Here is a 20,512-nt window from a genome sequence, read left to right as displayed (position 1 = left end):
CCAGAGATGCAGCACATACACAGGCAGAGAGACAAAAGTAAAGACAATAAAAATAAAAATGAAACACAGAAACAACCAAAAGCAAAAGTTATGAACGTCAACGTCATAAAAGTAACTCATGCCAGAAACAAAGGTATTAATAGTCAGGCAAACCATCTGCAGTCTAAAGTATTACAGTATCACAATAAATCCTGCTGTCTCAATTTTTTCCCCATAATCCATATGGATGATGACATCATCTTTTGTATTAAAAACTGATCTTTGCTGCCTCCTGCTGGATTAAAACGGCATCACAACCAGTGTAGACTACAAAGAAGATGGAAAATAGGGTAGAAGAAAGAAAATAGTCTAGAGAAAAGAAAAGAGAAGGAAGATGCAGATGAGATACAAACGAGGTATTAGTAGAAAGGAGGAGGAGAAGGCGAGGAAAATTACAGAGCAGGAAGACGACGTTAGATCCTAGAAGACTCGTGGGGTTTTCTGTGTGATTGTTTTCCTCTCTCGAGAGTTTTAAATAAAAAGTCTTCCAGTGGAGTCTGTCAACCTTTGCAATGACAGACTTGAGGTGCGTGCATACACCTGTGTTTGAAGGTGTGTGCTTTTTAAAAATTATTATTTTGGGCCTTTTTTCATAGAGACAGTAAAGCAGAGAGAGAGGAAGACATGCAGAGAGGCTGCAGTTCAGACTCGAACTCGGTCCTCCTGCACCCTGGCCCTACGGTCACCGGCTCACCCACTAAACCGGTGTACAGTTTGCGCTCTGTAATCAACTTTGTGCTGTAGTCGTATTATTCTCACATGAGATTATTTTAACAAACCAAGCACATTTTTCCTGATAATGATTTTTATCCTCCTGTACCTTTACTGTATAAAGAGCTTAAACCTCCAAAGTTTCAGGAGTGTTAGTCTTTATAAGAAGTGTTTGTGAACTAAAAATCAATCAATCCCAACGCAGGGGGAAATAATTCTGTCAGGGAGACCTACCCTTGGCACGACAGCTGTTGTGCAGGTGAAGCCAAAGGCAAGATATGCTTCATCATATGTTCTAGTCTTTGGCTTGGAAGCATATTTGGCAATGTTTCAACCTCTGCTTTGCATTTTTTTGGGAACGCTGTCAAGAAACCTGTCCATTATGCTAGCAGTGTCCAAGCATTCTTTTTTATTTCTTTTTCTTTTATTCATACCGCCCCCTACTGCAATGGCTGTGTGTGCCCCCCACTTTGGGAACCACTGGCCCAACCGGTCGCAGCAGATGGCCCCTCCCCCCCGTCAGCCTGGTTCTGCTGGAGGTTTCTTCCTGTTAAAAGGGAGTTTTTCCTTCCCACTGTTGCCAAAGTGCTTGCTCATAGAGCTCAGACCTGCTGACCCCATTCTGTGATTTTACATGTCCTACCACTTCATGGCTGAGTTACTGTCATTTAAAGTTGCCTCCACTTTGTTATAACATCACTAACAGCTGACTGTGGAATATTTAGTGACTCGTTGCACAGGTGGCATCCTATCTCAGGACCACGCTGGAATTCATTGAGCTCCTGAGGGTGACCCGTTCCTTCACAAATGTTTGTAGAAGCAGTCTGCATGCCTGGGTGCTTGATTATACACCAGTGGTCATGGAAGTGATTGGAACACCTGGATTTATTGATTTAGATGGGTGATGAAACAAAAGTGATGTTTGTGGACAAATTCCTGCCTTATAAAGCCAGTAAATGAAAACTCTCCTGGAAAATGTCCATTTTCTGTGGACAGGCTCCGAAAGTTAGTAAGGACCATAGATCAGTGGATTGGTGCTGCTTTATACAATAACCAGGCTGAAACAACCTTGAAAACACAACTGTAATTAGTAGAGGAGCATAACGCATTTATTGAGGGGGTAAAAAACCAAAAACATAGAGACTTGTTTTCCTGAGATAATGAGATATAGTCCATCTAAAGCAATAAAACAGAACAGAAGTTCTGAGCAACCCTTTCATGAACACACAAAAAAACGCTGTTTTTCTGACTTAATGAGACCCCAAAGTCCAGCATGGAGGAGGGCCTACAGCGTCTGCTGCTAATTAGCTGAGCCCTCCAACAATATTATTGCTCAAACCTGCAAGTATCTCAGTGTTTCAGACCCAAACTATTTTTTAAAACATGGATTAAAGTAAGCAGGGAAGGCAAATCGAGCTCTGAAGTGAGACTCGTTTAGGATTTTAAAATATCTCATTAATAGAAAAATGCAGCAGATTTGTTTTTTAAGGAAAAGTTTTCTCGGAAATCTAAGTTAATGTGCTCATTAATGAGGAAAAAGAGGCCAACTTGTTTTTCTCATATAAGCGTGTCATGCTTCAGATTGAATAGGTGTGACTCTATGAGCAGCTGAAGGAACATAAGCTGGCTTTGAAGCCGTGTAAGATTTTGAATTTAGGAGTTTTATTTCTAAATGGGATATTCCCTCACTCGGATCTTGATATTTGTTGTGCAGAATGTCTTCAGACGTCACTGTCAAGATCTGAAGCTTCAGTTCCTCCTTACACAGATAAATGTACAGGAACACACACTACAAATGATGAAGTGCTCATTAGGTCTCATATGACAGTACAGAGACAGTAATGGACCAGAGAGAGAGAGAGAGAGTGTGTGTGTGCACGTGCCTGTATGCCTGTCTTTGTGAGGACCAGCACAAGTTTAAAACCTTTTGGGGACTTTGCTTACAGTCTTAATTTTGAGGATTTAGACCAGTTTTAAGATTCAATTTAGAGTCAGGCGCAGGTTCAGGGTCAAGGACCTGGGACTGCAGTAGTTCTTGCAAACATACCATCGCACTGAAATACAAACAGTGTGTGTGTGTGTGTCTGTGTGTGTGTTTCCCAGGAGAGCTCATACCGCAGAAACAAAGAGCTATTTATTAGCGTATCCACCTGTAAATCACCACAGAGACCACAGACAGGGTAGAGTCCCATCCACCCACTCGATAAGACTGAAAACATAATAGTAATAAAACTTTATGCGATTCATATTTATATATTTAGAGTATGAGAACACATAACACCACCACAAGAGAGAGAGATGATCATTTTCACTTTGAATGCGTCCAATGTTAATTTAAATTACACATTTTCATTTATTTTAAAAATGCTGAAGTCTCCTTCTTTTAAAGACATGTAAAGACATTATGTGATGTTTAGCAGATATAATAGTAAGTTTTACACTCGCTCGCAGCGGTGAGGAATCTGACTGCAGATTTATTCTTTTATTTTGGTCAGAATGAGCAGCACACTCTCCTGCAAGTCTGAGGTCATGAGGAGTCTCAGCCAGATTGCTCTCTCCGAGCTTGTGGATGACTCGAAAACTGAAGTGGGAGTTCAAAAGCATCATGTTCATAAGTGGGAGTAGAGTAGTGAAGTGATGAGTTTGCAGTGGTAAGGAGATGACAGGAAAACTGTCAATGTGCTGGCTGGTGTATGTTCTTTTACTTTGGTCTTCTGGGTGTCTCTGTCATAAACTAGGGTTTGTGTTGGACTCACGACACAGGACTCTGAACAAAAGTTGAATAGGTTTATTTACAAGAAAGTCAGAGACTAGACTTGAGACAGAAAGGGTTTCCAAGTAGCGAAGTTCAAAGCTCCAACAGGTTAATCCAGAGTTTCCTTTCTCCACAACAATCTCTCTCGGATCCACCTCCAGGTTTCTGCAGAGAAGAGAAAGAAATGTAAGCAATGTTAATGGAGTGAAACAGCGCAAACACACATGTTGAAGGAAGCAGTGATAGTGATAGTTCAACAATCAGGCACCAACTCAAGGTCTGACTTGGTCTTTCGTAGCCAGAGAATCAGGTGATTACCAACAGGTGAGTTCATCACTTTCAGGTGTGCAGGACCAAAGTGCAGGAATCCAGAAGAGACCCCGCCCCTGAAACACAAAGGTGTTTTAATTGTTCACAAACATGCTTTCATATACACAGACAGAGAGAGAGAGCATCAAAGAGGAGAGAACGACAGAAAGACGGAGTCAGCAGGGGAAGACTGGAGGACCATGACAGGTGGAGAACGGACAGACTGGGAAACTGAAGAACTGAACACACCTCGAAATAGCTGTCCAGAGATGTGTTGTAGCTGCCCAGCTGAGCCTCTCTGAGAGCGAGGGAGTGTTGAATAGGTCTGAGTCTGCTGAGTCCATTCTCTGGACTGATCATTGTCATAAACCAGGGTGTCGGTTGGAGTCAAGACGCAGGAGTCTGAGGACATTTCAAAGGTCATACAAATACAGACAACGAAGAGAATTAACCATTTACACACTACAGAAATCTAGTTTCCTCGTTTATTGCATCTAGTAGTAAATGTGACGTTTCGAGCGCACTTAATCACGGATGATGGATCACAGTGACCATGACCAGTGACAATATTATCCAATCAGAGACTCACATAGGAGTAATACATGTTGCCTTGGCCTGAGTCAAAAATCAGTACTTAGAAAATAAAAAAGAAACAACAGGAAACAAATAACAAATAACCCAGGAACAAACAGATGGACAGATGTAAAACCTACTCAGCCAGTTAACCACATATCCACTCAGGTGAGCAAGTGACTGATAGAGAGCAGGAGAGGAAGAAAACTGGCAAGAAACAGAACAAAAGAAGAGGAATTACAAAATAAAACACCTCTAATTATAAGCAATAAATCCAGACCCTCATATGCGATACAAGATGGATGGATGAATGGATAAAACATACACAAGGTGTATGTTTTACTAAAGGCAGAGTTTGAAACTATGTGTTGTCCGGTGTTTCTCTGTGTGAGGATCTTTTTTATTTCTCTTTAGCATGAAGACGTATCTACAGACCTGAAGGACATCAGGAACTCTGCAGTCAAAAGTGGAGGAGCAACCTGCAGCAAGCACACCAGAAGAGCCAAGCTTTGAACTGAGGTCCTTACTTAACATTGCTGTGATGAATAAACTTTGTGAAGTATGCGTCACTTTGTGTCAACTTGTGAGTCGTTTTTGTTGTTTTACATCTCTTTGTATCTGTTTCTATCATCAACATAATCCACAACCATTTATACTCCTAGAGCTGAAACCTTCCACTAAATGCAGAAAAAAGGAAAAGGAGAATTTGAAAAAGGAAACAAAGAGTTTTTCCAAAGTTCACAGCAGTGCATTTCGTTTTCTCCAGCTGTTGTATCTTCCTCTGTAACGTCTCTGAATCTCTGTCCTCCCGTGCTCATATAGCTGAAAATACACACAGAGGCCGATGCTGCGCTGCATGTGGCAGGTTAATAGAGGTGCACGACAAGCAGCTGTGATGTCATTTTTGGCGCGAGCCTCTGTTCGCAAGGACGACAATGGCGAGGATAAACTGCCTGTTAAGCATTTGAACCCTGTGGGCATAGTCGGGCCCCTGCAGTGTTGCACAGAACTATCAGTTTATAGCTATGGCTCACACACACACACACACACACACACACACACACACACACACACACACAGAGTCATGTTCCTGTAACCTCAAACCCAGTGTGAGTACTGAAATGTGATGAATTACATAATGAGGTTTTGGTTTTGTCCCCCAGAGGGAGCCGAGTCCCCACAACGTGAGTACGCAAACTGATGTCCTCACAATATCACGAACACAAGAGCACACACACACACATTAACAATACACACAGATACTCACACTCGCTGATGTCAGCCTATTGCCCCAACCACACCCCCCACACATCACGCAGACTCCTCCCTCTGAAGGTGGAGCTCCCCCCCACCACCACCCCTTACACATTATCATCAGACCCTCTTTCCGCTGTGTGTGAGGAGAGAGAGGGAGGGCGGTAGAGAGACATTAACTTGTCATTGCTTTCACAGTGTAGTAAAAGCCCCATTAAGCTGGTGCTGCTGCTGCTGCTGCACAGTTACCTGCGGGCATCACACACGCACACACACTCAGTCATACAGAAAGACACGTGTACGTTGCGCTCAGTGTTTCTGTGTAACAGTGTGTGTGTGGTCTTCCACCTTTCAGCGCTTTGCATTTTTACCTGCAGTGGAGATCGTGCACACGCCCCCCCCCTCTCTCTCACTCACTCTCTCTCTCTCGGCGCGCACGCTCCTCGCGCACGCACGCAGCAGCAGCAGCGGCAGCAGCACCGAGGGAGCGATCAATACGCTAAAAGCCCGGAGAGGATTTAAACCGGAGCGGAGAACCGGAGGGGACTCGGCAGGAATTATGAAGGTAACGGAACAGCAGAGGGGGGTCCCGGTTTGGCTTTTATTTGCTCGGCTCCGGGGCGCGCGCGTGCATGTGTGCGCTCGGCCGTTTTGACCGAGAAACCCGGTTTGTCGGAGCGGTTTCTGTTTTTTTCATTTTGTTCCTCTTGCAGGTACAAACGGCGCTGTCAGCAGATCCACAGCCGACCCATGCAGCCTACTGTCCGGGCTCAGGGGCAGCGGGCTGTCGGTCGCATCCTCCATCAGCACCACGTCTTTATGTGTGTGTGTGTGTGTGTGTGTGTGTGTGTGTGTGTGTGTGTGTGTGTGTGTGTGTGTGTGGCACCGTGTAAAATCAGAACTGCGAGTGTAAAGTAACAGCTGGTTTGGGATCAGTGTGAGTGGACGGGTGACACTGTGTGTGTGTGTGTGTGTGTTTACATGGTGACAAGCAGCTGGGTCTGCGCTATAGAAGCCGCTCTTTGTCTGCTCTGACCGTTTGTCATGAATGGCAGCAGGAGTAAGAGGAAGAGGTGTATACATACAGGAGGAGAGGGGTACAGTGGGGTGATGAAGAGTACATTAAGGAGGAGGAGGAGGAGTTGTTGTGTAAAACACTCCACACTGCAGAAGGTGTTTTAACCTGAAGCTGATTTACTGCCAAGGATGGAGAGATTAGGAGGAGACCTGAGGGAAAATAATGTTTTGGGTTTTGTTATCATTGTAGTGGAGAGGACAGGGTGTGTTGTCAGGGAGGAGGAGCTGGTTGTAGTATCAGATTGTGGGTGATGGTGTGTTTATGTATGTAATGCGTGGAGTGTTGCTGGATGCTGCAGAGCTGTGAGGATGCTTTTAATCTGAGCTGTTCTGATGAAGAGTGATAAAAGGGGGTAAAGTGGGGGGTGTATCTGGCAGCCAGCTCTAGGACACTCTGCTGAAGGAGCAGCTAAACAGAGAAGCAGTTAAACGTTTCAAACTGCGCAGAATGGAAATGTCTCCACACTGGATAAAACTGCCATCAGTCAGCTCTTTTCCATTTTCAGTGCTCGCGCTCTGGTCCAAGAAGAAAAGTGTGCTCCAGCGTTTTTCTGTGGGGTCACAGTGTGGAGGGCCTGAGGTTTGGTGCTGGAAAATAACAAAACTGGACTTAAATGTAGGGTTAATGGTATTAATGAATCGATCACAGATGCAGATACCAATGCATTTTCATCCACGATCATCATGTGGTGCTTTTTAGGCTGGATTTAAACTTTGCTTTGTAAAATAAAATTAAAGATGTATTCCCGTTGTTGACATAATTTATTTGCGTTGCTTTGATTTCAGCTCAGTGTGAGAGTCTTTACTGTATGTACAGGTGTCTCCCTTACCTGCTTTCACCGTGTTCATTCCTCACAGACACCTGACCCGATGCGACTGAAAGTGAAACAATATTAATCAGGGTTACTCTGCCTGCATCCACCCGTCAATTCAGCCCCTCCCACAGTCCAAAAACATGCATGTTCAGGTTAAGTTTGAGGTGGATGCAGGCGCGAGCATGCATGCGTGATTGTCTCATTATCTGTCTTTGCAATCAGATAATGCATGGTTCATGTGCACAGAGGAAGGCTGAGTGACATTTTCCTACTGAATTTGATTAGTTTGTGTTTTGTGTTGAACTGTTAAGAATGAATGAACAGATCAAACTGACATCCAGTCCAAATATACGGTTGGATCACTTATCCCTACACTTTATCAAACATGCGATTATAGATCAGCTCAAGGTAATGAAAAAACACAAAAATATGGGAAACTAATGAAAATGTCACTCCCAAGCCCGGGTAAATGGACAGGGTGTCGGGAAGCGCATCCGGCATAATATTTAGGCCAAATCAAACATGCGGATCATAAACTTTATAGATCAAAATAAAACAAAATAGTAAAGATAAAGGTTAAAACAAAAGCCCATGTGTATATATATATATATATATATATGTATATATGTGTGTGTTAGGGGTGCAACGATACACAAAATTCACGGTTCGGTTCGGTTCGATACTTTGGTGTCACGGTTCGATATTTTTTCGATACAAAAAAAATGTTCATGCCTTTTTAATTTGTCATTTATTAAACTTATAAATATATATTTTAACTCAAAAGTACAGTTTTTAAATTTAATGTTGCTGAAACAAAAGTAATTAAAAAAATAAATCTGATTGAGGAATCACTCATCTTTGGAAAAGAGAGTTTATTACAGAGAAATGGCTCTTCCCAAAATAAAAGCTATACTATACACTTCTTCTGGGCTATATTCTCAGCAGCATATTGTAGCGGGTCAGGGCTGTTCGGGGTTCTGTTTGTACAGTTATGTTTTGTTTATGTTGCCATAGTGACGGGTGACGCCTAGTCCTGTCAGCGTTAATCTCGTTGAAATGACGTTAACGCCACAACACGGCAAATCTCCGTTAACGAGCTACCCCTGCATGGGGCTAGACGGCCAACACGTTAACGAGCTAACTGCGCTAACACACTAGTTCCCACCCATGTAATTGAGCATTGCGTGGCACATCCAACATACTGTTTTACTTTAGTCCTTGACGCGCTTACCTTCAGGGTCATACGTCACATGAAAACCAAAATAAATAAAAGGAGAGCTTAACTTCTGTCTCGCTAGCTTGCCCTGCGCTCTTCCTTCTGGCAATGCTGTCTGTGTTGAACGCTCAGTGGATCTGCGCTCGACAGTGCAGCCCAGGCGGCGTAGTCGAACGCAGATTCACAGAGCGCTCAACACAGACAGCATCGTCAGAAGGAAAGTTGATAAAATAAATTACAAAATTTGTATTGTTCAATACATATGCGTACCGAACCGAAAGCACTGTATCGAACGGTTCAATATCGATACGAGTATCGTTGCACCCCTAATATATGTGTGTATATATATATATATATATATATATATATATATATATATATATATATATATATATATATATATATATACACATGGGCTTTTGTTTTAACAGGAGTTCACCCATTCAGATCAGCCAAGCTTAACCCAGCGTACAGATGACAGTTACAGCTGGTGTGATTTTTATTTTACAACTTACACCTCTGGCAGGGCGAGTTTCACTTTTTCCCGTTATGAAGGAAGGTTTATAGCCCAGCAGATCAACATGGCTTTGCTCCAGCCGCCGTCACGGAGACAAAGAAATCGGCTTTTATGTCTTACATGAAGTGGAAGTAATTTTGTTTTTGGCACTATGTTGCATTATGCATATCTGATGTTTGTTTTTTGAAATGGGCATGTGAGAATGGATGACTAATAAATGAAGCCGAGCCTGAAAAATAAAAATGAAAAACGTTACTAAAAATAAAGATTATATAGACCCCCCCCTGCCCACCCCCACACCACCCTCCACTACCGTTCGGGGACACTGGCGACCATCTCTGTCCTGTTTGTTTGAGAGCCGAGGTTTTCAAGTGTCTCTTGAAGCATTCTCTCAGCCTCACATGTTTAATTAATGCCTGTTTCTGAAGTCTTTTGCACACATGACGTCACATGGCCGTGTCCAGAGTGTTATTCTAGAACAATGTTCGACATTTGATCTTTTTTAATATGTAGAAAACAGGGGGAACTATTCTGATTCGGATGGAAATGCTGTGTATGGTTTAAACGAGGAAGCTGCCTGTGTAAATCACACATAAGGAAGCAGACATGATACTCGTTCAGTGCAGCGGACTATTACCTGCTGCTGCTGTTACATTGGTGCAATGGGGACCTGGCAGGTAAAAGAGTCTTTAATGTCCAATCCAACTGCATCAGGCCTTTTTGTTCTCATTTTCACCTCCATCAGATGATGTCTAGAAGACTTCAGGGCTACAGTGCATGTGTGAAAATGGCTTATAGAGCTGGTTCAGGGATTTTTAGCCTCTGAAAAGGACTCTGAAAAGTCTCAGCAGCCTTTTTATATGCACTTTAGTAAAAGACGTGACGTACGTCAGAGGTATATTCCTTTCTAGCCTTCAGGAGCTGATGAGGCTTCTCAATAGGAACACCTGTATCCTCAGTAAACCTTTTCTCAATGTTTTCCTCTGTGCTCGTCTGTTTTTAGAAACACTTGGGAACCATATCTGATGAGAAATTGATCGATTGATTGAGCTAGCATGTGTCGTGCTTCCTGTCTTTCACAGCAGGATGAAGACTGGAGATATTTTCGTGCAGCTCATTATAAACATGGATTTGTGGATTCAAGCTGAAGTTGTTGTCAAGGTTTAAATGTTTGATCTTCATCACTGTGCCTCGGTTTCGACCGGGTCACACACAAATATGTTGATGGACAGGAACCTCTTAATGATGCCACTTAATTAGGAACAACTCTAGACTTTGCCCCAGAGTTCCTGTCTTGCTTTTTAACAATATCAATCTTTTTTTTTAAACTGTTCCTTTTGTTTGTGCTGAGAGGGTGGAGCTGGAGAAACTTGGTGAGAAAGGCAAATCTTTTGCAGTTGCATGAAATTCTCAGAGGCAGAATTTTAAACAGATGCTTGAAACATTTCTCAAAGATTTAGCTCCATGTTGACGTCACAGAATCATGCAGCTGGTGCAGATTTGTGCGCAGCATCTTTTGAAATGGTCTGTTTGACTGAGATCTGGTGACTGTTGAGGCCATCTGAGTCAACTAAACTCATTGTTATGTTCCAGAAACCAGCCCGATGTTGTGTCTGTGCATTTTTTTAAAGAAGCAGCATGGCTTCAGTGTGATAAAATGCAAGAGACCGTCTGCTGCTTCTTTCTCTTAGAGAAATATAAATGCAGCCAAAAATCACAGCTCAGCCGTAGGGGTGGGCAGTATAAACGGTATATGGTAGAAACGATATAAATTTGGCCAACGGTAGAGATTTTGACTATACCGCTCTATCACAATAGCGCATGTTGGTGGTGTCATCATGCTGCACCTGTTTTGGTCGAAAGCATCGCAGCGGCTACAAACAATATCATCTGCAAATTATGCCGGGCGACAATATTAGCGAAGAGATGAAACATTTTTTAGAATATGAGGAAAGCCAAAAACTGCGCTTCCTCCACTTCCGTACCATTGATTCATTAATGTTGAATTCTCTCGCAGCTGCTCTGTTCCCATGTTGTTGCAGTATATTAATGACTAACCTCATATTGTGGATGGATTATCTCAGTTGTTCTCCTGACTGAAGTTTGGTCCATTTACAGCATCCTGCCATGCGATTGCATTTGTTCCTAACCCTCACATTAACTTTTATCGAGTGGAAAAAAGTTGGCTTCATCCTCCAGCTTCACTATGTTTGTTATGCTAATGTAGCTGTGTTGCTAGCGATCACGTAGCACCAGCTAGTCCAACTTCAGTAACCCTACAAACGTCACTGCTGTTTAGTTTTCTGTCTTCATTTATGTTGGAAGTGATAGCAGAGCTGTACGTTTTATTTTTTTCAGAAATCTCTGAGTCAGAACATGCAATATCATTTTTAGGTGGAAACTAGCGAGCTAACTTCCTGCTAACTTCTAACGCCGTTAAATTTAATAAATTCTGTTTTCATGGATGCCTGGATGTTAAACTTAATTGTTACACCTGGTAAAGCAGCAACGCTGATCATTTTATTAAAGATGAAAGAATTTAGACAGTTTTTAACTCTTAGTGATGCCGCAGAGTTCATTTGACTTTGGGACCTGAAGCGGACAGAGTTTTGGGCTCCTGACTACGGTAGCCGTAATGCTCCGACAATCCATCAAGTGGTGCGGCTTCGTACTTTACCAAAGTCGTACTAAAACATTTTTGACAGATTTTTGAGCGCCATGTGCCACATAAAATCAGTTTGAGGTCAGTAAGCACAACCAGAATTCATACATAAGGTGTATCCGATTATAAGGCGCACTGTCAATTTTTGAGAAAATTAAAGGATTTTAAGTGTGCCTTATAGTGCGGAAAATACGGTATACAGAAGAAAAGACTATATCGTTACCGCACATGCTTCAAATTATACCGCGATATGGATTTTAGGCCATATCGCTCAGCCCTAGCTCAGCCTGTAACTCATGAGATGGGTGGTTCTGTCAGTGAAAATTAAAAAAAGGTCATGAGGTCCTGGGTTTGAAGCCCCCGACCAGCCGAAGCCCTTCTGTGTGGAGCTTCTGTTCTTTTCATGTCTGCGTGGGTCCTCTCCTTCCCCCTAAATGATTGCCTGTCTCTATGTGATAGTCTGGCAACGTGTCCAGGGTGTACCCTGCCTTTCACGCTATGAAAGCTGGGATAAGCTCCAGCTCCAGCAACCTTGAATTAGATTGGCAGTATGGATGAAGAATGGTTGGAAATTTCAAACAGGCTTTGATTATTGACTCTTCTCGTGAGCATTGAAGCCCGAAAACATCTTTCAGCACAGCTCTGTCAGAAATATGACATTTGTGTTTACAGCAGTTCTGGGTTTTGCTGTTTGAGTGGTTGGTTTGGTTGCAGAGGTTGTTGGTGGTCTTCTGTGCACACTGCTTTGGGACTTGGATGATGGAGTTTTAACTATGGGTGTGAACGCTGCAGTTACATAATGGCATTGATGTACATGGAGGAAGGCTGAGTGACATTTTTCTGCTGAATTTGATTAGTGTGTGTTTTTTCTACCCTGGTCTTGTCTTTGCACTAGTGCACAGAAATATGATTCTATAGACTCGCTGCACTGGTGCTGTATAGTGATATAAAATAAAAAGGAGAAAACACTCTCAGAACTAAATTGAATTCTCTGTTGTGCATGTCATCAGTTTTCTCCCATGCATAGCTCTATACGGCTTATTTTATTTATTTTATTGATCGTCAGTCATCTGCATCACAGGTGTTGCTGTACTTTCAATCTTGTACTGAGTTGCAGAAGTCTTTGGTTGCTGCAGTTTCAAATATTAAATACAGATTATTACTTTTCTTTATTACTTTCCCATAAGTATAGAATATGTAACTTATTATGTAAACTTTGTACAACAAATAATGTGTTTTACATATTTTTTTTCAGAAGGGTTCATCACTCTGTTTCTCAGTTTTCCCTCTTGCACCATGAAGGTCAGTCACAGAATTCCATTGTACTCTGTGCAATGCCAATAAAGGTTCGTTCATTCATATGTTAATGACTCAAGTGTCTGCCTCACCTGAAGTCATTAAACTTTCCTCCAAAAGTATTAAAAGAGGAATGTAAAATGAGGTAGTGGGGTTAAGCGAGAACAGCTTTATGAAGCCAGCAGAGAAGAGTGTTTGAAGTGTGTGAGGTGAGAGCAGGCAAGGTGTTGCCCTCGGGTTAATATTTATCCAGGGCTCCAGCAGGTGACAGATTACTGAACTCATGAACAAACGTAGCAGAAATGCAACAGAACAACAGAGCCGAGTCAACACAGAAAACGACCGAGCAAACAGAGGAGTGGACCGAAGAGCAGTGCCGGCTGTGTTCACAGGATGAAATATTAACACGATTACGATCATCACAGTCCTAATGAGTCCGGAGGCTCGACGAGTCTGAGGCTCAAACTTTCATCGTACCAGAGAGCTAAACAGCTGAACGGATAATAAATGTCGAGGAAGCTTCGCTGCACAGTTTCATTTCACAGCGTGCAGATTAAAGCTGCGGCGGGCAGAAATCTGGAAACACCAGTGAGTCAGTGCAGGGGTTTGATGTATTGCATACTGCAGCCCAGTGCTTAGGAATGGGTATTGATAAGATTTTCACGATTCCGATTCCATTTTCGATTCTGTTTAACGATTCGATTCTCTTATCGATTCTTTTTAAAAAGGAGAACACTAAGGTCGATTAGCTTAGAACTTTGTTTTATATCTTCTCTTTGAACAAGATAGAAATTTAGGAGTAACATGGCCTTACAAACCCAACAGTGAGATCTTAAGAGATCCACAGCCTACGGATGTAAAATAATAAAATAAATATTCTTCAGTAGCAATAACAAAGTATAACATAAATTATTCTGTAGCAATTACACAAGAATATCCAGTAATGTCCCTGCCTACAATTAAACACATTCACTTACTGAAAATCGGGGGCATCTGCTGCGGCAAATGGGTGCAAGCCTTTGACCACAAACTGAGTCACTGCTCGGTGACATTCGTCTATCCTGGCCTGAAAGGAGACGCTACCGGTAGACTGCAGCGAGAACTGCCAGCGTCTGAGCTAGCCAGAGTCTGTCTGTCTGTCCCATCATGGTCACCTAAATGCACAGTAATGGCAGGTTTTGTAATAAGGCAGATCGCGCTAACATAATATGCACTGTTAGTTGATTATTTACCTGCCGCATTAACGGGAGACGACGTGCAAACGTTACCGCTGCTGCTGGGTTGAGATTCACGAGTCTGGAGCGGAATTAAAAACACGACATTCATTTAAGGTCATCGTGTGTTTTGTGAGCAAATGCTTTTGCATATTCGTAGTGTTTCCTCCCTTAAATGAAGTATCTACTTTGCAAATACTGCAAGTTTCCCTGTTGTCATCCGTTCTCGTAAAGTATGACCAAACTTTTTAGCGTTTGAGCCGCTTAGGCGCCGTGTTTCCTGCCAGGTAAATGACGCTCCGCAACGTGGTGACGTCATTCGGGGCGACTGGAATCAATAAGGGAATCGTTTGCAAAAAGTGGCAAACTATTCCAAGGAATTGAAAGAGTGGGAACCGGTTTTCAACAAGAACCGGGTTTCGATACCCATCCCTACCAGTGCTACTGTAAAGTTAGCAGCTTAGCTTTCCAGCTGAAGAACAGCATGCTGAGAATATTATTGCCATACTTGTTCAGAATGTATACAACATGAATGCAGACACTGTGGTTTTGAACATCATCTGTTTAGAACCACGACTCGAAACAAGGGTGGAGAGTAGTGAGGTTATCCGCTAATGTTAGCAAAGCTCAGTTAGCAAGATGCATCCATCTATCTGCTAATGGATAAACAACAGATTAATAAGCCAGCTAAACACAACATTGTAACACAACAACCGTTGAGATTTCTCATGTGATGTCATGTGTACATTACTTAAAAGTTGTTTGCCATATTGGATGTGGATACAACCACTGGTTGCTAGCAAAAAATGGGTATTCACCAAATGGTTGGCAGTGGTTCCTTGAGGTTGCTCGGTGAAAGAAGTTGCAAAGAAGCCAAAAATCTCCTAGTGATTCCTTTGGTTGCCTGTTGTTTTTCCATGTTTGTCTGAAAGTACTTAACAAGTACCAGAGTAGGAGTAAGAAAAAGTGTAACCCAAAGTGGAAATGGCGAGGATTCACCTTCAAATTAAAAGCCGACAGCCAACATGTTTCATAAGGCACAACTTTTACCTTGAAGGAAACGGTCTCTGTGTCCAGTTTGTGTTTCACTTTTTACAGCTCACTACAGCTCAGAGTAGCTGGACAGTGTTTGTGGACATGTCCATCATTTCTATTCAAACTAAGACCACAGAGGTTTCTGCCAGCTGACTGGGGGAATACGCATTTTCCCCTAGCGACAGGTGGCTGCCAGATGGTCACTGGCCAGTCTCTGAGCTTGTGTAACTGGGGCTTTATTCACTTGATCTTACATTGTCACTATGATTGGGACACGTCCAAAATGGCAGCCAAGTAAAAGTCACATGATGAGTCACATGTTCATAAAACCTCATTGTACAATATGTAGCCCTAATAAAAGTGTAGCCCACCAGGATTCCTGCACTTAGTTTCACGATAGCTGTTCATCAGTGACTGTCCACTCAGTCTGTTGTCAGTCATTGTCGTCTTCTTCACAAATCTGATTTCTATGTTCCCGGCTTCGTATCCGATTGGCTGAATCCGTCCCGAGACTTCGCTGCGTTACAAACTCTGACTTGTTTGTTTTACAGAAAAGCAAAATAATTAAAAGATGTTTTTGTTTGCTTTTAGTCACTTGCCAGCTTCTTGTTTGCTTGTTTACAGAAAAAATAAACAAAACCCAACATCTCCAGACTGCTGATTAAGCACCCAAAATGTTAACTTGAAAATGAGTTTAACAGCAATTATCCTTCTGCAAATGTGTTTGGATCACAGCATGAGATGATTCAGACACAGCGCAGATCAAACACATTAGCCAAAGAAAAAAATCCTAAGATCCAAGATCTGCTGTTAACTATTGCAAAGACTGAATTTTCAAAACAGTGTTAAAAAATCTGTACCTACAAGATTATGCCTGATGGCGCCAATGGTATTGTTTGTCAGGTAGTTACATTCAAATGGCTCCAAAGCACGCCAACATCATGAACATCATCAACAGGTTCATGTGTCAGCAAACCTCAAAGCAGCCATGCTCCTATTTTTAATCCTTACCAGAATTCACATGGCTGAAATACATTAAAAATATAACAGCACAGCTATTATGAGTGAGAAAGTATCTGTAGAGCCATTTTTCTTCTTGGACCATTAAAAAGCATTTTAGGTTTTAATTAAAAAGCATTAAAATGCTCTTTATTGCTTTAATGTAGGAATCTGACTGGATTAATTGAAGTGGCCATCAGAGGAACTGCAGTCACTTCCCTGGAGCTTGCTACTTGGTCCATCATCCTTTCGTTGCCACGTTTTTCAGTGTTGGGCAGTTGTTGCCACTGTTTAGAGACCACCTTTAGGTGCTGGATTTTTCACCATTAACAAGGCTCCCAGCCATCCGGGGGAGGTTAACAGCCAAGAGACCTGTAATCGCTAAAGTCTACTCGACTCAAGTGTTGAACACAGCAGCTAAATTCTCATGAAATTTATATCACGATGTAGATAGAATACATTTTGCTAGATACTTGGATGCCACTAAAATACCATCAGCAATGCCGAATATAATTCAGCACAGAGTATGAGGTGTGGCCAAAAACTTCAGCTACCGTGCCTGTAAAAAGCAAAAAGCCGTACTTGATTTAAATTTGGCTGCCCTTCCCTCTAAGGTCATCTGCAGCGCTCCCAGCACTTCTGTTATGTTTGGATCAGTCTGTGAAAGTCAGCATAACATAAATAAGGATGGGTGTTTTTTTGAGCTACTCTAGTGGAGTCTCAGAATAAAAATATAGAACTGTAAGTGATCAGAACGGGTCTTCTTCAAATTACCAGTGCATCAGTTTTAACAGCAGCGTGCCTCTATAGGTCTATAAGTGCACATGCTACTAACTATTCTTTTTTTTTAGTAAAAATTAAGTGTGATTGACAATGTAAGGACAACATGTTACATCAGGTTAGTAAAGGTCTGGAAATTCCTGCACACTTCAGAGTCTCAGCTTTAATTTGAGACCACTGAGGAGCTGTGAACATTTTTATATGAGCGTAAATGTAATTGATCAAATGAACATAATTATAAATAGCGAATCCTTTGCAGGCAATGACTCCCAGAAGTCTTTAACCTATCATGCAACAGCGTTGCCTTGCTAGTGATGATTTGTGCATGCTGCACTGCTGCTGTCGTCAGGTATTTGTGGCTCTTTGAACATTTTTTGTCAGTGAAACTAATAAAGGAGGAAAAACAAACACGTTTTCAGACGTCTCTGAATCAAAGCGTCTGCCAGATGAGCAGCACTCTCCAGAGTCCCTGTCACTTCAGTGTTGGGATCCGTCTAATCTCTGCACGGCTCCTGCCTTTTTCCTGGAGTCTGAGCTGATGGTTCTGATTGATAGGTCTGAGCTCTGCTGGTTTCTGTTTCAGAATAATCAGCTGTGTTTTCTGGAAACAGTGAGGTGGCTGTGAGTTTCAGCAGCAGCAGCGTCTCTGCAGTCTGACTCAGCCCATCTGATCCAACTCCAGCTGATCACTGCGAACAATCAGCTGATTTCATGGATGTTTCTTCTTCTGGTTTTAGATTTTACAATTTTTGCTTCTGGAAGGATGAGGAGCTGTTACCCGATCAGAGCTCTTAGTCAGCATTCATGGTCATCATCCTGTGGAGAGTAGCTGCTACTTCCTTTAACCTGTTGGAGAGGCGGCGTTTGAGTAGGTAGATTCACGTTGGCTGTCTCCACAGCGATGGCCCTCTTATGACATCATCCAAAAGGCCGTCCTGTCTTCCATGATGTCATCAGTAGCTACAGATCCAGAGCGACAGCTGCTGTCAGAGCTGCTCAGCGTCACAGCGCGGGAGCTAGCAAACATTCATGCTCCCCGGCGTGCAGCGACCTCTGACCTCTTCCCTGCTGGCTGGATGCAGAAACACATCGCTCTGAATGTTTGCATTCAGTGCAGCTTTAACAGAAACTGTTCTGCTCTCGGCTATTAATTAACTGATTCACGCTGTGAAATCTGATGAGACAGTGTAGCTGTCAGTTTGTTAGAGGTCCAAACGCCCCCAGGTCACTACAAACTATTCTCATACATGAACAGGAACACTGCATTTCTTAAAATCTGTCAAAATGAAAGGTTTTCCTTTGTTCGGGATGGCCTGAATACTATTTTCATGTTTTGTTGTATTAACCAATGCAGAGCCACAGGATGTAGGGTTCAGTTGTGTGTCCTTACTGCAGAAGGGTTCTGGGTTCAGACTTGTTGGTCAGTTGGTGGCTTTTGAGTTTGTATGTTCTCAGACAGACATGCTGTTAGGTTAATTGGTGCTTGCTTGTTTTTCTCTTTTCTTCCTGAATGCTGTGCTCTCTGCTGGGTGTGACAGGAACTGCATTGCAGCCGTTTTAGCCACAGTTTGTGGTCAGATTGACTGCAACACCTGTCCTCAATCCTCACCTGCCCTTTATTTACAGTTGGTACCATTAAAGGGGCGGGAGCTTAAACAGCTGTTTGGGACATCGGGTGAACTGAAAGGGTCCAGTTTAAGATGAATGAGAATTTGAACTGTGAATCATGCAGAACAACTCGAGAAGAGCCCTGGACTAAAAACACAAAGCTGGAAAGCAGCAGAATCGGTCCCCTTTAGGACTGACATAAGCACAGCAGAGAGCTGCTGGTGAAGCTGATGTGCTTGCATGTTACCATGGTTACACAGACACAGCTCATGAACAGAAAGTGGATTTTATTTTCTCTCCCTATATTTGAGAAGTGGCCATTATCAGAAACACTGCATAGCAGAGCTTTTGTTCTCCAACACGTGATGCAATAAGAAAAGCTTGAGTCCTACTGAGGTCAAACCAGAGTTTGTGCCTGTGTGACGTTTCTGAGTTTTCTCTCATGGTCCAAATAACTTGTTTAGGTCAACTGGTAATTGTAAATTAGTCGTGGGTGTGGGTGAAGGTGGCAGGGTCTCTTTCTATTAGACATGTTAGTCTACCCTGTGACTCTGAGTTGGATAAACTGTTAACAAAATGGATAAAAGGATGGATGGATGGTGCTTTACAGCTTACAGACTGCTGAACATCCATCTATCCATCCATTTTTTACTTTTTATTTGGGGACAGCAGCCCAGACCTCCCCATCCCTTTGCAACATGTCCAGCTCTACTGGCGGGACTCCGAGGCAAATCCAAGCCAGCCGAGAGGTATAATCTCTCCAGCGTGTCCCGAGTCCACCGCTTGTTCTCTCCGCCCAGTTGGACATTCCTCAAACACCTCACGCCCAGTAGGTATCCTGCTGTGACTTACTCCCCATATGAGGAAGGATGCTCATTTCCAATGCTTTTAACTGCAGTCTCATTCTTTTGGTCACCATTCAGCACTCGTGAGCAAAGGTGGGGTTTAGGATCTTTAGCTTTGTTATGAGGAAATTGTATCTTTAGAAAACTGTTTTTTTCCCTGATGAACTTATGTGAAAACACCAGGTGACACTAAGAACTAAATTAGTGAACCGATACAATTTAATGCCATTATTATTGCAAGTTTAAATGAGATAAGAAGGGAACAATAATGTTAATTATGGTTTGGGATTTTGAATTTGCATTGAAAAAAAGCAGCTGCAATAATTTTAGAACTTCATTTCATCCTGTTATTGTGGGATAATGGGCTAATTTTCCCTATTTGTTGTGAGAACAACGTTTTTTTTGTCTGGTTGATTCCAATTATCAGAAAACAGCTGAGATAATGAGATGATTAACTTATCTGAAGCTCACAGGCTGATATAAAATGACAGTAATAACAGCTGTTTTCTAATTCTCCCCAAATCTGGGAGCAGAATGTGGATTTATTTAATCAGGCTACATAAAAACACCAGCGAGAGGAGGGAAATACGAGCAGAGCTTGCTCCAGCAGCCCAGCGACTTTAACTCTGAGTCTGCTGACTAACTGCTCGCTCTGCACTTTGAAGAAGAGTCTCATTCAGTGCTTCTATAACTCCAACCCGTTTCCTAGAAGAACTACAGAGCTTTGATGTTAAAGACTACAACTCCCAGTGGAGTGAAAGATTCTGAGTTATGAATGATGTGTTTGAGATGAGAGTGGAGAGACCT

At 42.5% G+C, this 20,512-nt stretch overlaps 1 protein-coding gene and 1 long non-coding RNA gene across 8 annotated transcripts in view; one reads left to right on the top strand and one right to left on the bottom strand.

The window, feature by feature from the left end:
• Nucleotides 1–3,532: 3,532 nt before the first annotated feature.
• On the bottom strand, nt 3,533–4,641 carry LOC147305583 (uncharacterized). Of its 2 annotated transcripts, none has more exons than XR_015126564.1 (3): nt 4,064–4,641; nt 3,824–3,891; nt 3,533–3,670 (listed from the first exon to the last, which is right to left on the bottom strand). It is a non-coding gene; the product is annotated as an uncharacterized LOC147305583 (long non-coding RNA). The 2 variants fall into 2 exon arrangements; XR_015126565.1 differs by having other exon boundaries at nt 3,614–3,670; nt 3,778–3,891.
• A 1,265-nt stretch (nt 4,642–5,906) lies between these two features.
• The window catches only part of magixa (MAGI family member, X-linked a), a 61,280-nt gene continuing 46,674 nt past the window's right edge, over nt 5,907–20,512 (top strand). For all 6 annotated transcript variants that reach the window (XM_086276444.1, XM_086276441.1, XM_086276442.1 and 3 more), the window contains exon 1: nt 5,907–6,206. The gene's annotated coding sequence lies outside the window, so the exon portion shown is untranslated. The remainder of the gene's footprint in view (nt 6,207–20,512) is intronic.

This window comes from Aulonocara sp. 'chitande type north' Nkhata Bay, linkage group LG20 (genome assembly GCF_057382095.1).
Source record: "Aulonocara sp. 'chitande type north' Nkhata Bay isolate Kocher_YH1m ecotype deep benthic linkage group LG20, A_spYH_male_GT1.1, whole genome shotgun sequence".
Lineage (NCBI taxonomy): Eukaryota > Metazoa > Chordata > Actinopteri > Cichliformes > Cichlidae > Aulonocara > Aulonocara sp. 'chitande type north' Nkhata Bay.
Note: the sequence above shows the minus strand (reverse complement) of the source record. Positions and strands in the feature narration are given on the sequence as shown.